The sequence below is a fragment of the Entelurus aequoreus genome, linkage group LG24, assembly GCF_033978785.1.
Source record: "Entelurus aequoreus isolate RoL-2023_Sb linkage group LG24, RoL_Eaeq_v1.1, whole genome shotgun sequence".
Taxonomy (NCBI): domain Eukaryota; kingdom Metazoa; phylum Chordata; class Actinopteri; order Syngnathiformes; family Syngnathidae; genus Entelurus; species Entelurus aequoreus.
This window is the reverse complement of record NC_084754.1, coordinates 35,502,682-35,526,271: the sequence shown is the minus strand read 5'-3', so window position 1 is coordinate 35,526,271 and position 23,590 is coordinate 35,502,682. Positions and strand designations below refer to the sequence as shown.

The following is a 23,590-nucleotide window of genomic DNA, read 5'->3' as shown; positions in this document are numbered from 1 at the left end:
TTGTCACAAACACACTAGGTGTGGTGAAATTATTCTCTGCATTTGACCCATCACCCTTGATCACCCCCTGGGAAGTGAGAAGAGCAGTGAGCAGCAGCAGTGGCCGCGCTCACTGATTTAACCCCCAATTCCAACCCTTGATGCTGAGTGCCAAGCAGGGAGGTAATGGGTCCCATTTTTATAGTCTTTGGTATGACTCAGCCGGGGTTTGAACTCACAACCTACCGATCTCAGGGCGGACACTCTAACCACTAGGCCACTGAGTTATGTGATTATCCAACAAGATATTCCAAGTAAATCAAAGTACTTAAATACATGTCCGCCCTGAGATCGGTAGGTCGTGAGTTCAAACCCCGGCCAAATCATACCAAAGACTATAAAAATGGGACCCATTACCTCCCTGCTTGACACTCAGCATCAAGGGTTGGAATTGGGGGTTAAATCACCAAAAATGATTCCCGGGCGCGGCCACTGCTGCTGCTGCTGCTCACTGCTCCCCTCACTTCCCAGGGGGTGATCAAGGGTGATGGGTCAAATGCAGAGAATAATTTCACCACACTTAGTGTGTTTGTGACAATCATTGGTACTTTAACATACTTAAATATCCGCTTTTGTTTTAAAAAAAAGTTAGCCATTATATACACGCAATAGTGTAATAATATGAGGCCATACCTAAACATGTATGTTCATATATCAACTGTTACTGAGGGCAGTAATAACTGCAATGTGGCCTTTAATGAAAACGCGTTTGACAACCCCTGCCTTACAGTACCCAAAATGAACCGAACCATGACCTTAACACCGTGGTGTGTACCGAACCGTGAATACGGCATACCGCTATACTCCTAATAAAGAGTGTCCTGCAATGTGATGCTAATCAGAGTCGAGCTGTACAAGCCAGCGGCGCTGCAGTCCTCCATGACAGTTGAGGGAGTAAGCATAATAGTTAGCGCAATCACACCTTGGAGGCGAGTCACGCTTTATCTCTTATCTGTCCCGACTGGGGAAGAGAGGGTGGGGGTGCTGAGTGGAAAAGGTGTCAAGGGTCATGCGGTGTGAAGTGCAAACAATGCTGCACTGGCACAAGGCCGTAAGATAAGAGAGGAAAGTTTGGAGGAGTGGGGGGTGAAGGAGGACGGTGAAGTGCAAGGACAAGGGTGGCACAGATCAGAAATCCACCTCAGCGTGACACAGCTTCATCATAGGATAATCCTCAAACATGAAAAGACGAGCCAATCTGGGAATCTGAAGGAAATCTCTATTGCTTCGATTCCTGAGCCACCAGCGCCTATAATGCCAAGCGGCCACGCCCTTCAGGCGCAATGGCTTACTTCCTCACTGCGCACCCTTTACGACGCTTTATAAAATGCGTTCCTGACTGGTTGGTCAAATGGGCTCCAAAGTTGGTCTAATATTTATGGGGACATGATCGTGATTTAGGTCACATCCCGCTTGCTTGTTTCAAAGGGAGATTATCTTGTAATTCTAAATGAGCTACTTGCGATCAACCAATTGCATAAACACTAATCACGTACCCGCTTGTTTTCCAATGCGTTTTTTTATGCTATTTACGGGCTTGCTGGGGACAGGCGGCTCGGGATTGCTCGTTGCTTGCCAGGATTATGGTTTTTATTTTCTAAATGAAAATGACAGAAGTCAGTAATCCAAAGCAAAGCAAACAAAGAGGATGGAGGTTCGAATTGACCTCGAAAAACATCATTTTAAATAAGTCTCCGAGATCCCACAATAGTGTATGGAAGTACATTATGTAGACAGTCTAAAAGTGATTTCAATAAGCCTTACTGGGAACACGCCGTTTTGTGCGTCTGTAGCTTTAATGCTAATGAGTTGTTTATGCACAACATCTAGTACCTCCAAAAAGCGCTATTGTGTACTTTATCCACTTTTTGCATACACAGCTAGTGTCAAAGCACTTTGAGTACCTTAAAGGTAGAAAAGCGCTATACAAGTATAACCCATTTACACTTTAACTCTTGTACCACGTAATAAATGTCATATATCAACAAGTCAACATCAAGTAGTGGACAGTGGGGCTGCATGATTTTAAGAAAAAACCTCATTGTGATTTTTTTCTCCTAAATTGTGGTTGCAATTCGATTTACGTTTTTTACATTTTATGCATATAAGTGCATACAACTTCCAAAAGTACATGTAAAGGAGGACCTGTTACTTTTATACTGTCAATCAACATATTCTTGTCTCAAGAATGTGTTGCACATTAGAACAATGTGCAATAATTTACATTACAAAATATTTGGCTTTAGCAGACAGTGTCAGAGCTTTTTTCTACATCATGCACTTAAACTGAAGAAATGATCAATAAAAACTATACTATACAGAGTTTATAATGTAATGTTTTCATAAAATGTACTGATAATGCAAGTAACGATTTAAAAGGATATAACCTTTTATTTTTAATTACTGTGGAATTGTTTACCATTGTACTGTAATTGGAAGGTAAATACCTTTATCCTAAAAAAACAAATAATTAAAAAGGTCTCTCATTTCTGTAGACAAAATGTTCACTTAAAAAAATATTAAACATCATAAAGTGCATTTATTCCCAGTTGGAAAAACTAGTTTTTTGTTTGTTGCCATCCTGGCATTTTCGCTTGTTCATCCGTGTTGATGGGGCTCATATTGCCCATCTGAATTGAAGCTGAAATATTACCACAAAGGGACATTTGGCTTTGTAATCATATTATTTCCTCTTAATTTTTGTTACTTCTCACTAGGTAGTTGAGAGGCTCTTTGTACGTTCTTCCCGTGTGTGTCAAGCTGGCGGTCTCGCTCTGCGCCCACCGACACAAAGACTGTAAATGTCTGAAAAGAGGGCTCACTGCGTTCAATTAATTCTACTGTTAAATAAAGGCACTCATGTGCTGAGAGCAATGCCCAGAATAAGACCTCTTTCTCCCTGTTGGAAGCGAGAGATGAAGAAATGTGAGGCTCAACAATTGTGATTGGCGAACTTGTCTGTCACTTAAATGCCGGTGATGGCGGAGTAAAAAAAAAAAACATTGACTTGTTGCGGTTACGTTATCGCACTAAGTAAAACCTCAATGTTTATTAACCGTGCAGCCCAAGTGGACAGGAGGACACACATTAGCAACACCAGCATACAGTAACTATGTAAGCTTTATTGCTAACATTACATTTTAACATCAATATCATGCTACGGTCTTATTGTGGATGAAGAAATAAAATCTAATTTAAAGGCCTACTGAAATGAATTTTTTTTCTTTAAACGGGGATAGCAGATCCATTCTATGTGTCATACTTGATCATTTTGCGATATTGCCATATTTTTGCTGAAAGGATTTAGTAGAGAACAATGACGATAAAGGTCGCAACTTTTGGTCGCTGATAAAAAAAAAGCCTTGCATATACCAGAAGTAGTGTGACGTCACCGGAGGAAGGACTCCTCACATTTTCCCATTGTTTACAATGCAGCGAGAGCGATTCGGACCGAGAAAGCGACGATTACCCCATTAATTTGAGCGAGGATGAAAGATTCGTGGATGAGGAAAGTGAGAGTGAAGGACTACAGTGCAGTGCAGGACGTATCTTTTTCCGCTCTGACTGTAACTTAGGTACAAGGGTTCATTGGATTCCACACTTTCTCCTTTTTCTATTGTGGATCACGGATTTGTATTTTAAACCACCTCGGATACTATATCCTCTTGAAAATGACAGTCGAGAACGCGAAATGGACATTCACAGTGACTTTTATCTCCACGACAATACATCGGCGAAGCTCTTTAGCTACGGAGCTAACGTGATAGCATCGGGCTCAAATGCAGATAGAAACGAAATAAATAAATCCCTGACTGGAAGGATAGACAGAAGATCAACAATACTATTAAACCATGGACATGTAAATACACGGTTAATAATTCCCAGCTTGGCGAAGCTTAACAATGCTGTTGCTAACGACGCCATTGAAGCTAACTTAGCAACGGGACCTCACAGAGCTATGATAAAAACATTAGCTATCCACCTACGCCAGCCAGCCCTCATTTGCTCATCAACACCCGTGCTCACCTGCGTTCCAGCGATCGACGGAAGGACGAAGGACTTCACCCTAACATCCGTGCAGTCGGCGGCTAGCGCGTCTGCTATCCAAGTCAAAGTCCTCCTGGTTGTGTTGCTACAGCCAGCCGCTAATACATCGATCCCACCTACAACTTTCTTCTTTGCAGTCTTCATTGTTCATTAAACAAAATGCAAAAGATTCACCAACACAGATGTCCAGAATACTGTGGAATTTTGAGATGAAAACAGAGCTTTTTTGTATTGGATTCAATGGGGTACCAATACTTCCGTTTCAACGATTGACGTCACACGCATACGTCATCATATATAGACGTTTTCAACCGGAAGTTTAGCGGGAAATTTAAAATTGCACTTTATAAGTTAACCCGGCGGGCAGCACGGTGGAAGATGGGTTAGTGCATCTGCCTCACAATACGAAGGTCTGGGGTTTGATCCTGCGCTCGGGATCTTTCTGTGTGGAGTTTGCATGTTCTCCCCGTGACTGCGTGGGTTCCCTCCGGGTACTCCGGCTTCCTCCCACCTCCAAAGACATGCACCTGGGGATAGGTTGATTGGAAACACTAAATTGGCCCTAGTGTGTGAATGTGAGTGTGAATGTTGTCTGTCTATCTGTGTTGGCCCTGCGATGAGGTGGCGACTTGTCCAGGGTGTACCCCGCCTACCGCCCGAATGCAACTGAGATAGGCTCCAGCGACCCCCCGCGACCCCAAAAGGGACAAGCGGTAGAAAATGGATGGATGGATGGAAGTTAACCCAGCCGTATTGGCATGTGTTGCAATGTTAAGATTTCATCATTGATATATAAACTACCAGACTGCGTGGTCGGTAGTAGTGGGTTTCAGTAGGCCTTTAAAGCTTTCGCATCTGCAACTGCCTCAGAGGTAATTAACAGAGCTTTCGGCTTTAAGATGTGCAGCAAAGCCTTTTTTTGCAAAGTTGTCCTCCATCAAGATGCAGGGGCTTATTAGAGGCAGTATTATGTCCATGAGAAAGGATGTATTTTATAAAACTTCACAAAATCCAGCATCTGGGCGCCTCATCGCTCTACAGCAGTGGGAGATGATAGATTTTTCTATTGTTTGGTGCTCTTAAACTCCTCCTAAACAGGCTCAAGGGGCACATTAATTAGAACATTGTCAATTTTCTTAGAAAAAAACAAAAAACAAAAAATGGGCTGCATTATATTCCTTAGTTATGCCTTTTTGTACAGTCAGGTCCAAAACCATTGCTCTTTGACCTTACAAGTGTGGAACACATTTTGTAAGAAATAAATTAAAATCCACAGAAACACTATAAAATATTACAGAAAGTTTTTTCCTAGGAAGGTGGAAGCTGTTGTCTCAACTCCCCCTTTTCAAAAATGAACAAGAGTCCCAATATTTTTGTTAAAATGAGCGTTTCAAGCCCACTTCTCTTAAAAGTGGAGCAAACAAATGAGGGAGATTATAGATTTTTTTTAACAGTTGGTGCTCATAAACAGGCTCTAGGGACACACATTAATGTTCAAACATCATAAAAATTACAGTATGTTTTGTAACCTTTCGGGGTGCGTTCACGCTTGTCATGTTGGGTTCGGTGAAAATAACCTGGAACTGTGTTTGTTCAAGTGGGAAGGTGATTGTACGAACCATGATGTGCACCAAACAAGCAGACCGAGACCACTTAAGGGATAGGTCTCGGTGCCCTTGCAAGTGAACTCTGGTTTCGCTTCAATTCACTAGATTCAAGTGTAAACGCCGCACGGGCCAAACACATAGACCAGTGTTAAACTGACAGAAAAAAGCATTCAGAATTGACAAAAATCCTGAGAACCAGCATCTTCTGCAGTGGACATTTGTTTTTGTTCTATTTATTTTGTCAGAGTTACAAATTTCAGACAAGAAAATAGGCAAAACATGGTGGTCCTTGGGAGTAAATATGTAATTTTCCACCAAAGGTTCAGGAACTTTTGAGTTCCTGGAACTGTAGGTTATTGCGGACTTCAGTGGTTTGTGTTTTCACCACATATCGCAGTGCAGGGTACTTTGTATAAATAAAATAAATAGTAAAAAATAAAAAGTGCTGAAAATGTGAATTTCCCCTCTGGGATTAATAAAGTATTTCTGATTCTGATACAAATCAGGCTGCTGACGTACGGCAGTACAGGGGATTTCTACGATGGATTCTGATGCGTCATCTATGTTGCTGCTTCTTGATCTTAGCGCCGCTTTCGATACCGTCGATCATAATATTTTATTAGAGTGTATCAAAACACGTATTGGTATGTCAGACTTAGCCTTGTCTTGGTTTAACTCTTATCTTACTGACAGGATGCAGTGTGTCTCCCATAACAATGTGACCTCGGACTATGTCAAGGTAACGTGCGGAGTTCCCCAGGGTTCGGTTTTTGGCCCTGCACTCTTTAGTATTTACATGCTGCCGCTGGGTGACATCATACGCAAATACGGTGTTAGCTCTCACTGTTATGCTGATGACACCCAACTCTACATGCCCCTAAAGCTGACCAACACGCCGGATTGTAGTCAGCTGGAGGCGTGTCTTAATGAAATTAAACAATGGATGCGCTAACTTTTTGCAACTCAACGCTAAGAAAACGGAAATGCTGATTATCGGTCCTGCTAGACACCGACATCTATTTAATAATACCACCTTAACATTTGACAACCAAACAATTACACAAGGCGACTCGGTAAAGAATCTGGGCATTATCTTCGACCCAACTCTCTCGTTGGAGTCACACATTAAGAGTGTTACTAAAACGGCCTTCTTTCATCGCCGTAATATCGCTAAAATTCGTTCCATCTTGTCCACTAGCGACGCTGAGATCATTATTCATGCGTTCGTTACGTCTCGTCTCGATTACTGTAACGTATTATTTTCGGGTCTCCCTATGTCTAGCATTAAAAGATTACAGTTGGTAAAAAATGCGGCTGCTAGACTTTTGACAAAAACAAGAAAGTTTGATCATATTACGCCTATACTGGCTCACCTGCACTGGCTTCCTGTGCACTTAAGATGCGACTTTAAGGTTTTACTACTTACGTATAAAATACCAGCCTATCTCGCCGATTGTATTGTATCATATGTCCCGACAAGAAATCTGCGTTCAAAGAACTCCGGCTTATTAGTGATTCCCAGAGCCAAAAAAAAGTCTGCGGGCTATAGAGCGTTTTCTATTCGGGCTCCAGTACTCTGGAATGCCCTCCCGGTAACAGTTAGAGATGCTACCTCAGTAGAAGCATTTAAGTCCCATCTTAAAACTCATTTGTATACTCTAGCCTTTAAATAGACCCCTTTTTAGACCAGTTGATCTACCGTTTCTTTTCTTCTCTCCTCTTCTCCCCTGTCCCTTGGGAGGGGGAGTTGCATAGGTCCGGTGGCCATGGATGAAGTGCTGGCTGTCCAGAGTCGGGACCCCGGGTGGACCACTAGCCTGTGCATCGGTTGGGGACATCTCTGCGCTGCTGACCCGTCTCCGCTCGGGACGGTTTCCTGCTGGCCCCACTATGGACTGGACTCTCGCTGATGTGTTGGATCCACTGTGGACTGGACTTTCACAATATTATGTCAGACCCACTCGACATCCATTGCTTTCGGTCTCCCCTAGAGGGGGCGGGGTGGGGGGGGGGGGGCATATGCGGTCCTCTCTCATAGTCATTCACCGACGTCCCACTGGGGTGAGTTTTTCCTTGCCCGTATGTGGGCTCTGTACCGAGGATGTCGTTGTGGCTTGTGCAGCCCTTTGAGACACTTGTGATTTAGGGCTATATAAATAAACATTGATTGATTGATTGATTGATACGCTGATCCCATGTAAACAAACAGACAATATTTGGTCATAATTATTTTACGAAAGTGTAAGTAAATAAAATACAATGCAATAAGATACAAAACTGTATTATTTGAAAACAAAATTTCCATTAAAAGTCTGGCTTTCGTACACAGCGTCCAACAGTCAGAAAGTCGTCCCCTCAGTAAATGAATGGTCCACTTCAGGTGTAAATAACAATTCATAAAGAATAAATGTCAGTGTTTATCTCACGGCGACAACATAAAGATATTTCTCAAACAATGGCAATAAAAAACTATTCTGATATTTAGCTTTAGACTGTTAGATTTAGCATTCGGTTCACTCAGATTGAAGGTATTAACAATAAATCAAAAATGGTGCTTCACTGACTACTGTTACAACATGTAACAAAGTAAATAGTGAATATCTGATGTTATTTACCTTCATTCCACTTACTTACGGCCTCCTCTATTTCATATTTATCCTTAAACAACGAGGTCCCGAGTAAGAGTGAGCAGCTTGAGTCGCTGCAACAAAGTCCGGTTGAACATTGTATAATCCTCTGAAAATACATTTAAATAAGTCAGTAAATGAAGCTAGTGAAAACTAATAAACAGCATTAAACTGCAAACTAGTTTAAACACTAGGACTGTTTAAAAACGTGGCAAATCAGCATTCTTTAGCACACAGATGCACTAGAAAAGCGTATGCAACTCAAAAGTTCCTATTAGTGACGCAGGATAATGAACATTTTAAGAGATACCGACAACTAATACTTTCCAGACCTTTAAAACTGATAACCGATATTTACGTATATATTTTGCACATGATTTTTTGTATTTAACAGTTCACGCTTATGCCCAAAATGTATACGCTCTACCAAAAAATACAGTATATAAATCTATTGTAGGGAATAGGATCATGATAATTGATTTTTTTTTTCTATTAACTATAATTTAAGTACAAATATATTTCCCACTATAATTCTGACCCTTCCAAACAATTAAACTTGATGTGTAAAGTGCCAGAGTTTGGTCCGCATTGCCGGCAGTAAGTCGGACACGTTTCCAGCGAGGGTTGGACTCCGCCAAGGCTGCCCTTTGTCACCGATTCTGTTCATAACATTTATGGACAGAATTTCTAGGCGCAGTCAAGGCGTTGAGGGGATCTGGTTTGGTGGCTGCAGGATTAGGTCTCTGCTTTTTGCAGATGATGTGGTCCTGATGGCTTCATCTGGCCAGGATCTTCAGCTCTCGCTGGATCGGTTCGCAGCTGAGTGTGAAGCGACTGGGATGAGAATCAGCACCTCCAAGTCCGAATTCATGGTTCTCGCCCGGAAAAGGGTGGAGTGCCATCTCCGGGTTGCGGAGGAGACCCTGCCCCAAGTGGAGGAGTTCAAGTACCTCGGAGTCTTGTTCACGACTGAGGGAAGAGTGGATTGTGAGATCGACAGGCGGATCGGTGCGGCGTCTTCAGTAATGCGGACGCTGTATCGATCCGTTGTGGTGAAGAAGGAGCTGAGCCGAAAGGCAAAGCTCTCAATTTACCGGTCGATTTACGTTCCCATCCTCACCTATGGTCATGAGCTTTGGGTTATGACCGAAAGGACAAGATCACGGGTACAAGCGGCCGAAATGAGTTTCCTCCGCCGGGTGGCGGGGCTCTCCTTTAGAGATAGGGTGAGTAGCTCTGCCATCCGGGGGGAGCTCAAAGTAAAGCCGCTGCTCCTCCACATCGAGAGGAGCCAGATGAGGTGGTTCGGGCATCTGGCCAGGATGCCACCCGAACGCCTCCCTAGGGAGGTGTTTAGGGCACGTCCGACCGGTAGGAGGCCACGGGGAAGACCCAGGACACGTTGGGAAGACTATGTCTCCCGGCCGGCCTGGGAACGCCTCGGGATCCCCCGGGAGGAGCTGGACGAAGTGGCTGGGGAGAGGGAAGTCTGGGCTTCCCTGCTTAAGCTGCTGCCCCCGCGACCCGACCTCGGATAAGCGGAAGAAGATGGATGGATGGATGGTGTAAAGCAAAACGAAGTTGGAATTCATTGATATATCAACTTTTCAGTGATTTCATTGATAGACAACAAGCAACTCAAACATTCTGAATATGGTTTCATAAAATTCAATCAATCAATTAGATTAACACTGAAAAAAGTGGAGTCACATCTCTTGTTCCATCCATTTTCTACAGTTTGTGCCTCTCGGGGTCACGGTGGAGCTGGAGATTATACCAGCTGTACTCATTGACTGACAGAAATAAAATTATTAAAATTATATTTTTCCAAGATAGTAGTACAATAGTAAAATAATACAATAAGTACATGCCCCTTAAAAAGGCAACATTCAGTCATAAAACAAAGAAACCACGGTTCCAATAGTCAGAGTGATAGCAAAGTCATATTTCAAAATCATACTTGCCATTATCGGTCGACAATTACCGATTGGGATCTGAGCTGAGGATGTCGTTGTGGCTTGTGCAGCCCTTTGAGACACTTGTGCTTAAGGGCTATATAAATAAACTTTGATTGATTGATTACCAGCTGCCAATATTATTTAGCATCTCCAGTTCCCATCATGCCTCTTCCTTTCCTTTGTTATTAAAAAAAATTACACAAAAAATAAGAAATAAACAGGTTGTCCCCGCATACTGTAAAAGTGGCGAACATTTTGAATACAAAGTTTTACAAATGCCAACTGTGTTCTAAGAATCAGCATTCTGCAAGAACTTTTGAAAGTCCCACCTAGCGACGATAGGCACCATATTAGTTCCTGATGGAACTTTCACCCCGGTAGTTTTTGGTGGAAACACATTTAAATTAAATGGTATATGTATTTTACTTGAGTAGCGCTTTTCTACCAAGGTATTTAAAGCTCTTTGACACTATTACCACATTTACCTACTGATGACAGAGCATCATGAACAACTGGGGATTCAGTATCTTGCTCAAGGATACTTCGACATGGGGGACTGATTGCAAAAATTGCACAATATAAAAATAATGTATGCATTCAACTTCGCAGATGGAATTTTGATTTGTAATATATGAGATTTGTCAGATAATATGTCAGGAAAACTGCCCAATCAAGTTCTGACTGTATGTATGCGTTTAATACTGTACAGCCCTTGGTCCCGTGACAAAAATACCAGTTCAAACGCTACGCCAACCACACTAAAGTGAGCACTAAGTACCTTTTTACATTTCCGGCCCGCACCAGAGTACTGAACCACAAGTGTAAACGCAGTCTAAAAAGGGAAGTGCATGGCTAAAATGGACGTTAAGCGACCAAAACATTCAGCAGCGTAAAAGCAGAGTTCTCAATAATACACCAACCCTCATTCTGTGTTGGTCTAACGCTACTTTACTGCATCCAAAAATAGTCGTGCGTGGATGTAACCACCAAGTTTCATTTCAGAGCGGAGTAACCAACTACTAAAAAAAAAAACAGATGCATGGAAATGACTGTCTTGAGCTCCAATAACAACGTATGATCTTTCCTTCTGTTTTTAGGATTGTTTTCGCACAATCCAGAGTCTCTTCTTGCCCTGAACGCAGAGCCTATGATGAAGGTAAGCTTGCCTTGCCGGTGACCAGCAGAAAACATTTATCACCACTCTCCTTGGCGAAGATAAGGTGTCTCTATTTATTCAGAGTGGAAGAAATAAAATTTGAATGAAGCATTGTGGCGTCGACCGGAGGGCGACGAGGTAGCTTGTTTGTGTCCGTGTGAGCAGATGGCCTCTGTTGGAAAAGCATCCCTGGCTCAGTCAGGACCCCCTCATCCCCAGATAGCACTAGCAGCAGTCTTTCCTGCTTCCACAAACCCCCAACTGAGTTAATCCATCCCTCAGAGAGGTTGTTTGTATAATGTTATTTAGAAAGGAAATAATCCGCAGTAGAGGGGGAGGCATGTTGCGTACAGTAGGCCTATGCTGAATGGATGAATGATGTCTCGGGTGCGAATAAAGGGGACGATTTAGCCAGACAACGGAGGACTGTTGATGGCTGGTGAGATGCACGCCGACAGAACCGCACAGGAAACTGTGCTGTTTGTGAATAGCGCTTGTGTCTGCTTTATCTCCGCAACAGACCAGCAGCAAAAGGATGGCGGGGGGTGAAAGAGGAAAAAACAAACAACGCTAACTGTTGATGTGCTGTCCAAAAGTGACAACACAAAAAGACCGCAAGAGCATTTTTCCACTTACAAGAATTGTCTTACAGAGAGGACTCCCTGCGAGCTAACCAGACAGATGCTGGTGGAGAAATTGCAGTCCAAATAGGGGAGGGCTTGTTTCCTTCTCCAAACACTCCATTGAGGAGGTACAAGTTTGCACATGTAACGACTACGGCCACGCCACTACACCCTTGTACCTTTAGAAGTACCCTTGACCCTTTTTGACCCTCTTTCACACAGCAAACACGTAAAGTTCCCCACATCCTAGTCCTAAAAGTAGAGCCGGAATTTACGGACATGTGATTTTTAAACAGAACCCAGCAAAGCTGGAGTGCCGGTGCCCTTGGAAAATGAGCTGCTTTGTCAGAAACAGCTACCCAACGCTACTACGCATACGCATCAACGCTTAAGTTTTCCTAGAAACAAATCAAAATCAAAATTAACTACTTTGTGTAGACTTTCTTTATATTTTCCTCCTGTAGACTTAGTCACCCGCGCTCAAGTAATTATTTTAAATTATATTACTTTCATTTTACCTTCTGATCATTAAGTATGTAGACACTTAAAGCGTGCGGAAGTTCACAGTGACAACATTTCCATGTACTAAATTAGTCTGATTTAGAGTTGAAACGATTCCTCGAGTAACTCGAGTAATTCGATTACAAAATATATTCGAATAATTTTCGCTGCCTCGAGGCGTCTTTTTTTTTTTTTTTTTACAGCATTTTGCCTTGTTTAGTAGTCAAAGCTCACGTTTCGGCCTCTTGTCCACACGCAGACTTTTGTCTTTCAAAACGCAGACTTTTACAAACGCTGGCCAAAGTGTAGAGATCCAAAACTCTCCACTCAGCGTATGCGTGCACACGGCACACACGGAGACTTGTGATGACGTCACGGTTGTACACTGTCATTTCCAAACTCAACAACACTGCTTTGCTGCCTTTAAACACACAATGACTTACTGTATTTTTGAATGTAAACATGCAGCTATTTTCACTCAACATTAATAAAAAAGACACATCAAAATGGGTTTTGTGACACTCCCGCTGGCGCTAATGACTGTCAGCTGTTTTGGATATGATTGCTGTCAAACTGCCACCTGATGAGACAACTTTGACTACCAAGTCTTTTTGCTCTGTGTCATAAGAAAGATGCAACATTAGCTCATGTTTTTAGTCCTTGTTTAACGACAAATCTTGAAGTTAACTTACGTGTCTTGCTTCCATGAGCCAGGTGCGATCGTGCTCGCGCGTAAAAAACGACCAAGCAACTAAAAAAAACAAAATAGCGTCCTCCTTGTAGTGTGTACTGATGTTAAAGACAATATACACTTAATTACACATGTACCATATAACTATATCCATGATTAAATGCTTTATAATTCCATGAGAGTTTTGCAGTGGCACACGCATGTCTGTGTGCTTTATATAGACACTTAAACATGCAAAATGGTTTCCTTGGCTCATTAGTGCGTGCTGATTTTAGAAATAATGTACACTTCACTGCACATGTAATATATCACCATGTTGCTGAACATGTTATAATTCTAACAGTGTTGGGTTTCAGCAGCCCAGGTGTGCATTCGCTCTTTAATAATGTTCCCAGGGCTCGGTGTGTATGTGCAGGGCAGGTTTTAAAGATAATGTACGTGTAAAGTATATCAAAAGAAACACAATAGGAGGTGTAATGCCACCAAGTCAGATATTGATGCTTTTTTCAGGCTTCTGATTGGACAAAATGTGCATGACAGCAAGTGTATGTGTTTGTGTGTAGATATAGACAGTTTTGAAACTATACACTTGTGTGGATGGAGATTGTTTTAACCCCAAATATGTGTTTTTGAAACTCTGCGTGTTCGTGTGGACATGGCCTTAAAGGCACTACCTAATCCACTGTTATGTTGTTTAATATAATGAAAACTGTTCTTATTGTTTTATTTTTGATACTAAAGAATATAGTTTTATTTTAACTTTCTCAGGGAATATTAATTTAGAACTAATTGTATATACAGTAAATGTGTTTTCATCTCAAACATGTTATGATGGCAAAATGAACATTGATTATTATTTTGCATGCAAATAATGCAATGAACTGTATTGCATTCTTAAAATGTAAAACTGTTGTTTTCATTATTAAGTGGTTTGTCTTTTTATATTGTTTATGTATTGTTGGTAGGTTGAAAACAGCTCGGCGGATTTGAGTGGAGAAACCACTATTCAAACGGCACCGTAAAGACCCAGGACACGTTGGGAAGACTTTGTCTCCCGGCTGGCCTGGGAACGCCTCGGGATTGATTGATTGATTGATTGAGACTTTTATTAGTAGGTTGGACAGTGAAGTACATATTCCGTACAATTGACCACTAAATGGTAACACCCGAATAAGTTTTTTTCAACTTGTTTAAGTCGGGGTCCACTTAAATTGAATACATGCATGGTACAGATATATACTAGGGTTGCACATCCCTCTCTGATAAACGATTCGATATGCATCTAGATACACAGGTTACGATTCGATTCAAAAATGATATCCTTTTATTACAGACCGATTCGATTCGATTCCGAACGATACGGTTCGATTTGACGGTTAATATTCAAAACTCCAAATCCCCAACCATTGTGGCTTTATGGCACTGGCAAAAAAAACAGAACAACAAAATCACATGTCAATGTATTTATCTTTAGACATGGACCAAAAAAATTCTGGCTGAATTGTAGGATGGAAACTCCAGAGGTAAAAGTAGCACAGAATAGTAACAACAAAGTGCAATATTTCAGCCTGAGCATAGTTTTGAACACTAGAGGTAGGTAACAAAGATTCAATATTTCAACCTGAGCATATAGTGTTTTGAACACTAGAGGTAGGTAACATTGAACACTAGAGGTAGGTAACAATGAACACTAGAGGTAGGTAACAAAGGTGCAACATTACAATGTAAACAAGTTACACACCTATAACACATCTCAAAATGTGGCAACAATGAGCACAGTGACAAGTGCTTTGTGTAAAAGAATAGAGAAAATAAATACATATGTAAAAAGAAAAATCAAACTACTGTGTGTGAGGTACCGTTTCCCAGATCAAAAAGCAGTAGTTCACTTACACTATGCCTGTGCATTTTCATCATCACTGTCCTCTGTTTTTTTGGAGGGCAGATTTTTTTTAAGGAAAATCAACTGATCCACATGCCCATGTTTGAGCAGACTACGTTTTGTGGAAACAATGTCCCCCGCAGTACTGAACACACGTTCAGATTACGTGTTTCACTTGATGTACTTTTTTATGCCGAAAGAGGCGATTTCAGCCACTTGAATGACGGCGAAATCATTAAAGGCTCACAATTTTTAATCCATCCACAAGTAAAGAAAACTTGGATTATTTCACTTTATGTACTTTTTTATGCCGAAAGAGGCGATTTAAAAGAGGCGATTTCAGCCACTTCGGTCATTACAGCCGAGTTTAGATATACTTTTCGAGACGAGTGACGTAAGCGCGCTCCCGCGTCAGGGGGTGCATTTTACGGCAGGAGTGAGTTTCCCGGCACAACACACCCGGCCGGATGCAGAGGTATCTTTTAGCGAGAGATGACAGCAGTGGCAAGTCCTGCTGCTCTTTCCACCACTGTAGTGGGGTTTTTTGAAAATCTTTCTCGGTCCATTATCACCTTCGGTCAGACTGACGCTTTCGTTCTCCTCCACATTCATTTTCCGTGTTGTCTCTTGTTCATCACTCGTGCTAATACCAGCTAGGCGGCTACCGCGTTTGGCGAGTAGCTTCAGCTCTCGCGTTGTTTTAGAGACGCTGACGCATATTGTAATCTGGACGACCCATGCAAAGTCTCGCGATAACCGATCCATGACTCTATAACCGATTCAGCTAGGAATTCATGGATTATTCGCATTGATTGAGGAGTCTGCTACCGATGCAATCTAATCGCTCACTTGTTGAACCGAATACTCGGTCGCATCGGTTTATCGTTCACAACTCTAATATATACTATCAGATATATACTATCATCATAATACAGTCATCACACAAGATAATCATCAGGGTAAATACATTGAATTATTTACATTATTTACAATTCGGGGTGTGGGATGTGGAGGGGGGGGTTAGGTTTGGTTGTTATCATCACTTCTGTCATCAACAATTGAGAACAGAGAAAGGGACATTGAAACAGTGATCCCCCGGGAAGAGCTGGACAAAGTGGCTGGGGAGAGGGAAGTCTGGGCTTCCCTGCTTAGGCTGCTGCCCCCGCGATCCGACCTCGGATAAGCGGAAGAAGATGGATGGATTTTAGGATAATAATCATCAAAAACACACGACAGACAAGAACTTTGTTTATGCTGTCACATCACACAGCACATAGGGCTGTGAGCGCACCTGTTTTTATAAGCACACACAAATTGGCACAATCAACCACGGACGCATTTCAGCAGAACCTCTTGTTGGTATACTTGCTCGCCCCGGTATAAACTATTTGCTTGCCTAACAGAATTGCTATTGCGACATCCAGTGGACACATTTAGAGCAGCCGTTTCTTTAATTTAAAAATGCAGCTCAATTTTCCACTCAGCAAACTCCTCTCGAATTGAACCTGCCTAGTCTGGCCTGTGGTCCGCATATTTGGAAATCCCTGATGTTACAGCATGAGGAAGTTCACACTGATGCAAATAATGTTAGCATACATTTTCCTTTTCATTACTGTTGTTTAAACAGGAATAGCAAATGGTAGTGTTTTTTGGACAAAGCAGCTCAACACCAGCTTCCCAAAGTAAGATAATGTGACATTGTTAAAATTCTTGTTGGAGAGTGACATTGATTCAACACAACACGGAAGGGAAAAGTTCCCTTATGATGCAAAGGTGACCTTTTAATGATGTCAGGGCTGTGAAACTCATTCTACTTGAGAGCCACGTTATGGCTGCCTTCAGAGGGCCGCTTGTAACAATGAATATATATAAATATATAGTTGACTCATGAGTCATGATGATATTACTGTTACTACACAGTTGCCTATGCATTTGGTTATATTTTTTGTACATATTGATGGATAACTTGCTTTGAAATCATAAGTCAAGGTGTCAAGCAGATATTTAAGTGTTTATTTTTACCAAAAAAATGTAATACAGTATATCTTTTCTGCATGATCAGATAATATTAAAGTTTAAATATGTATAATTTCATGCAATAGATTTTTTTTTCTGTCAAAATGGCAAGAACGAGTACATTTAGTCAGAAAGATGAAGTACTTTAATGACACATTATTTCCACATAAAATTATGTGTCGGGCCAGATCACACACCTGTGTTGTAAGTAATAAATATGTGTCCCCAAAGCCTGTTTATGAGCACCAAACGTAAGAAAATGCTAAATGGTTTGCTCCACTTTCGAAATAAATTGCGCTCAAATGCTCACTTTGAGGATGTGGCTTTTCGTGACGTTATGAAAGAAAAACCTGACCCAGAAATCTGTCCCACCCCTAGCTGGATGAGCCCGGCCTGCGTTTACACCTAGCACTTCACGGAGGACAACTTTATTTAAAAGAAAACAAATTAAAAGCTTTGCTAAATATCTTAATATAAAGCTCTGCCAAGTATGCTTTTAGTGAGAAAAGGCTGGCGGTCTGATTATTTTGTTTTTCTTCAGCGAACAGGCTAAGCTAGCATGATGTCGTGGGTCAAATGTGAGTGTATTGTTAGCATTGTAGCTCACATAGCTATGCTTGTTTTGCTAACATTTGTGTCCTCCTGTCCCACTCCTTAATTTGACGTTATCGTATGTGATATATGGCATATAACTGCAACTAACAACTATTTTTATCGTAGAGTCGTCATTGATTATCTTAATGATTCGTCGACTAATCGAAGCATAATCTTATTCAATTCTAATTAAGTAATACATTTCTAGGCATGTGCTAACAAAAGATGACTTATTCATTCAGAAAAATGTATTTATACTGTAAATGTGCTGCTCATTAAACTGTTACAAAGCAAAAATAACTATACATTGGGTGTCCATTTAAAAGCAAGGACAGGCCAAGAGCTGACAAAAACAAAATATAATTTTTCATGAAAACAAAGGACAGTAAAAACTGCAGCAATAAGAACAAACACCAATGCTATCTAACGTCATCAAAAAGAAACAAGCATTTTGTGATGAGGTAAATTATTGATTATTGATTAACTCCTGGTATTTTCAGCAATCTAATAGACTTAATAAATTCTGAACATTTTAGCTATCTAATGGATTGTGTATTCATTCATATTCGGCGCCTGTGTGTGTGACTGACGTATGTTATTGCTACACACCTGAAGTTCCTGACAAATAAAAAAAAAAAGTATTTGAATTGATATAGACAAAGTTTAACAGACAGACTTTGGCTAAAATGATAGTTAAATCTATTTTTCAAGCAACTTTGTCTCACACTTTACTAGTTGCCAATGTAACACGGCAACTATCTTACCGAGTTTGAGATTGCGTCCTCCAGCTGTCCGACATCATACCTTTAAATGTTCCTGTATCCCTAATTTATTGCCATAAAATGAGCAAGGTATTCTTGTCTTTAACAAGATTAGGCTGAAATGTTCCCACACGTTACATGTTTTCACCTGCGATTGTCGGAAAAACAGGAGTGATGACATCACCGACGACAAATTTTACTGTCGATATTTGTCGCCAATTTTGACGAATCGTCCTAATGGCATCTTTTACATTGGGCAAAAAAAAGGAATAAAGTACACAATACCGCTTTATGGAGACACAGTCTGTCGGAGCCAGACAGAACCTATTGGCATCATAACTCCAGACACAAACCAGTGTGTTCTCAGTAGGGATTACTAAAAGCACCTTTAAACTGTCTAAATCTCCGATTTTGAAACACACTTCCAATCCACTGGTGAAAGACACAATATGTGGCGACAGTCCAACATTCTGTGTTGGTGTAGTTTATACCGAACAGTGTAAAAGTGCAATGTGTGCAGCATTGAAGGCAGCGTGAAAGGTGCTAAAGGTAAACTAAGTGAGGTACACAGTGCACAAATAGCAGTTAAAGGCCTACTGAAACCCACTACTACCGACCACGCAGTCTGATAGTTTATATATCAATGATGAAATCTTAACATTGCAACACATGCCAATACGGCCGGGTTAACTTATAAAGTGCAATTTTAAATTTCCCACGAAACTTCCGGTTGAAAACGTCTATGTATGATGACATATGCGCGTGACGTCAATCGTTGAAACGGAAGTATTCGGACACCATTGTATCCAATACAAAAAGCTCTGTTTTCATCGCGAAAAACAGTATTCCGGACATCTGTGTTGGTGAATCTTTTGCAATTTGTTTAATGAACAATGAAGACTGCAAAGAAGAAAGCTGTAGGTGGGATCGGTGTATTAGCGGCTGGCTGCAGCAACACAACCAGGAGGACTTTAAGATGGATAGCAGACGCGCTATCCGACGCTAGCCGCCGACCGCATCGATGATCGGGTGAAGTCCTTCGTCGCTCCGTCGATCGCTGGAACGCAGATGAGACGGGTGTTGATGAGCAGATGAGGGCTGGCTGGCGTAGGTGGATAGCTAATGTTTTTAGCACAGCTCTGTGAGGTCCCGTAGCTAAGTTAGCTTCAATGGCGTCGTTAGCAACAGCATTGTTAAGCTTCGCCAGGCTGGAAAGCATTAACCGTGTAGTTACAGATCCATGGTTTAATAGTATTGTTGATTTTCTGTCTATCCTTCCAGTCAGGGATTTATTTCTTTTGTTTCTATCTGCAGTTAAGCCCGATGCTATCACGTTAGCTCCGTAGCTAAAGTGCTTCGCTGATGTATTGTCGTGGAGATAAAAGTCACTGTGAATGTCCATTTCGCGTTCTCGACTGTCATTTTCAAGAGGATATAGTATCCGAGGTGGTTTAAAATACAAATCCGTGATCCACAATAGAAAAAGGAGAAAGTGTGGAATCCAATGAGCCCTTGTACCTAAGTTACGGTCAGAGCGAAAAAAGATACGTCCTGGACTGCACTCTTGTCCTTCACTCTCACGTTCCTCATCCACGAATCTTTCATCCTCGCTCAAATTAATGGGGTAATCGTCGCTTTCTCGGTCCGAATCGCTCTCGCTGCTGGTGTAAACAATGGGGAAATGTGAGAAGCCTTTCAACCTGTGACGTCACGCTACTTCCGGTACAGGCAAGGCTTTTTTTATCAGCGACCAAAAGTTGCGAACTTTATCGTCGATGTTCTCTACTAAATCCTTTCAGCAAAAATATGGCAATATCGCAAAATTATCAAGTATGACACATAGAATGGATCTGCTATCCCCGTTTAAATAAAAAAATATAATTTCAGTAGGCCTTTAATGTAACTAATACATTTCCACCCCTAATTAAGACAGTTTGATGATGTTTCAAAAGTAGCAGTGTCATGTTTTCTAACATAAAACAAGCGTGTTTCCCTGTTTTCAAGCCCATTTACAACGCATGACGCATCTGGCATGCACACCACCTTTAAAAGGGCAAAGTTATGCCATCAACGCTAATGCTAATCTCACACCCACCTAAGAACCAGCGTCCTCTGCAGTGGACATTTCTTTTTGTCAAAATTAAACATTTCAGTGGGAAAATAACCCTGCTATGCAGAACAAAATGTCCACTGCAGAGGACGCTGGTTCTCAGGTCCTGTGGCACTTGTGTTTGCAATAAATAGTCAAGGGGTGTCCAAAGTGCAGCACAGGGGCCATTTGCAACTCGTAGATTGTTTTATTTTCGGACCTCTGCATATTCTAAAAAGGTTGAAAATATAGAAGTGGTAAGCATCTTTACAATGTTGACTAGTAAGTAGTAACAGCTATTATTATGTGTGTGTGCTATCACAATGAAAACATGCCACCAGAGTGTAAAACAAGGGATGTGGCATGTTTTATATGTTCAGTAAACACTGTTTCCTCACAATCATGATTGATATTCAAATTCACATCGTCAAAAGCATGTCGTCCCAACAGTAAATTTAAGTTGCTCAACGTCATGACCTAATTCAACAAGTTCTCAATGTTTCAATATCTTGTGTCTGCTGGGGTAAGTTATGATTGACATAATAAAATGAATAAAATCTAATTTTCAGTAAGGGTCAAGTTGCTTAAAGGGATTCTTCTTTGTAATTTGCAAACACTTTGAGCACTTTGTTTGAATTATTTGCCTAATCTTAGTTGAATTCCACATACTGATATGCTAAAGGACTTAAATTGTATGTGTATACAAATGTTTGGGGTTAGATTTTCTGTAATGTTATATTTCTCCTCTTTTGATGAGAAGAATTGCTGTACATTATTGGTAGCAGTTCAGCTTTGTGCATAATTTAATCTTTTTGCAAATTCACCAAATCATTGAATTTCAAAATGTTTGATTCATTAAAAAAAGGTTTGTATGTTCTCCATGTAACATACCAAATAAATTAAAACCATAAAATGCATGTGTACAATGATAGACATCACATGGCACACATATAGAGAATGCAATGCTTGTGAAATGGCATTATCAATAAATGTGTGTTAGAGTGTGTTGAGCTAACAATGCTAGTGTTAGCCAAACTTCCAACTATACAACATCGTCTGGCATGGATGCTAAAGTGCTAAAAGCAAATAAAACGTCTTGAATTTTCTGGAACTCACCTGTGAGAAAGGCAAGGGAACAGTCCAGGAGCTGAAGAAGAAGCAAGTTCACATCCTCCTTTCCGAAAGGCACTATTTCGCTGCAAACTAGCTCCAACCAGGAAGGCGAGACGGTATAAGCGCAGGGAAAAGATGGGAGGGGGGAAAGTCTTCAACAATTTGAAAAATGTTTTTGGTCAATGTTGTTCCACGCCCATGGTCACTCCAGCCAGGTGTGCTTCCTGGAGCTCAGACACACCTGTGGGAGCCGCGCTCAAGCGCTCGCCTCAACCGTCATCGCACACCGGTTTCCGGGTAAGAAGTCGGGGAAGGCGAGGTAGTAATGGTAGGTGCGGGGAGGAGGTGCGGGTCTGTGAGGCACCAAGTGGCCGACTGACGATGGTACGCGAGCGGCTACGGAGAGGAGCGAGCTCACGGTGTTAGTCCTGCTGCTGCACGGAGGAAAAACGGGGAGGAGTGTGGAGCGGGAAGGCAGAAAGTCGACTGACTGAGTTTGGATGTTCACTCGCTGGGATGTTGTCCGCGGGCGGTGGGAGCGGCTGGCAGGCAGGCGGCAGTGAGGAGCAGCCCCGGCGAAGAGTGACTGAGCCAACCAGAGAGGAGTCCAGACCAGGGAGGGGGCGGCTCCTGGGAATAACCATACACGCAGTATTTTTGAAAAAGTGGCATCCTTTCAAGCAGCATTGACACATGTTCGTTGGCTAGACCAGTGTTTTTTAACCTTTTTGAAGCCAAGGCACATTTTTGTTCATTGAAAAAATGCGGAGGCACACCACCAGCAGAAAACATAAAAAATGTAAACTCGGTAGTTGATAAACACAGTAAAAAGTCATTGTTGCAATTGTTGGATATGAATTCAAACCATAACCAACCATGCATCACTATAGCTCTTGTCCAAAGTAAGTGTCACGACCTGTCACATCACGCCGTGACTTATTTGGAGTTTTTTAATGTTTTCCTGTGTGTAGTGTCTTGCGCTCCTATTTTGGTGGCTTTTCCTGTTTTGTTGGTATGTTCCTGTAGCAGTTTCATGTCTTCCTTTGAGCGCTATTCCCCGCACTTGCTTTGTCTTAGCAATCAGGACTATTTCAGTTGTGCGGACGCTATCCTTGTTTGTGTGGAAATTGTTGATTGTCATGTCATGTATGGATGTACTTAGTGGACATGCACCGTCTGCTCCACACGCTGTAAGTCTTTGCTGTCGTCCAGCATTCTGTTTTTGTTTACTTTGTAGCCAGTTCAGTTTTAGTTTCATTTTCCATAGCCATACAAGCTTCAATGCCTTTTTTAGGGGCACTCACCTTTTGTTTATTTTTGGTTTAAGCATTCGACAGGACGTTTACAAAGCAATTAGCTACGTGCTGCCACCTACTGATGGAAGAGTATTACACGGTTACTCTGCCGAGCTCTAGACAGCACTGACACTCAACGACGGCACTTTATTTGCAGATTATAATTAATGGTTTGCATAAAATATTTTTAACCCAAATAGGTGAAATTACATAATCTCCCACGGCACACCAGACTGTATCTCACGGCACATCTGTGTGCGCGGCACAGTGGTTGAAAAACAATGGGCTAGACTACAACTCTGCAGGTGTCAAACAAAGGTTCATTATCATGACTTCCTTCAATATTATTTTGTATATAAAGTCAATGCAAGGCTCCTTTCCATCACCAAATATTAAATTGTTAAAGCAATACATTCAAATCATACAAGACTTACAAGATCCTACACATTTACAATGTTAACGCTCGTCAAAGATATTCAATGTAACGTGAGTGCTTTGCTGTTTTTAGGGATTGATTGCAAAAACACGAAACATTTCCTACAAACAACAGTGCTTTGCTCTTTTTTAGAAATTATACTCAAAGATCTTCTA

At 41.4% G+C, this 23,590-nt stretch overlaps 1 protein-coding gene across 5 annotated transcripts in view; it reads right to left on the bottom strand.

The window, feature by feature from the left end:
• Window positions 1–23,029, bottom strand: part of plxnb2b (plexin b2b) — a 629,608-nt gene extending 606,579 nt beyond the window's left edge. For all 5 annotated transcript variants that reach the window (XR_009824287.1, XR_009824286.1, XR_009824288.1 and 2 more), the window contains exons 1-2: window positions 23,009–23,029; window positions 21,708–22,334 (exon numbers count right to left, since the gene is read on the bottom strand). The gene's annotated coding sequence lies outside the window, so the exon portion shown is untranslated. The remainder of the gene's footprint in view (window positions 1–21,707; window positions 22,335–23,008) is intronic.
• Window positions 23,030–23,590: the final 561 nt, after the last annotated feature.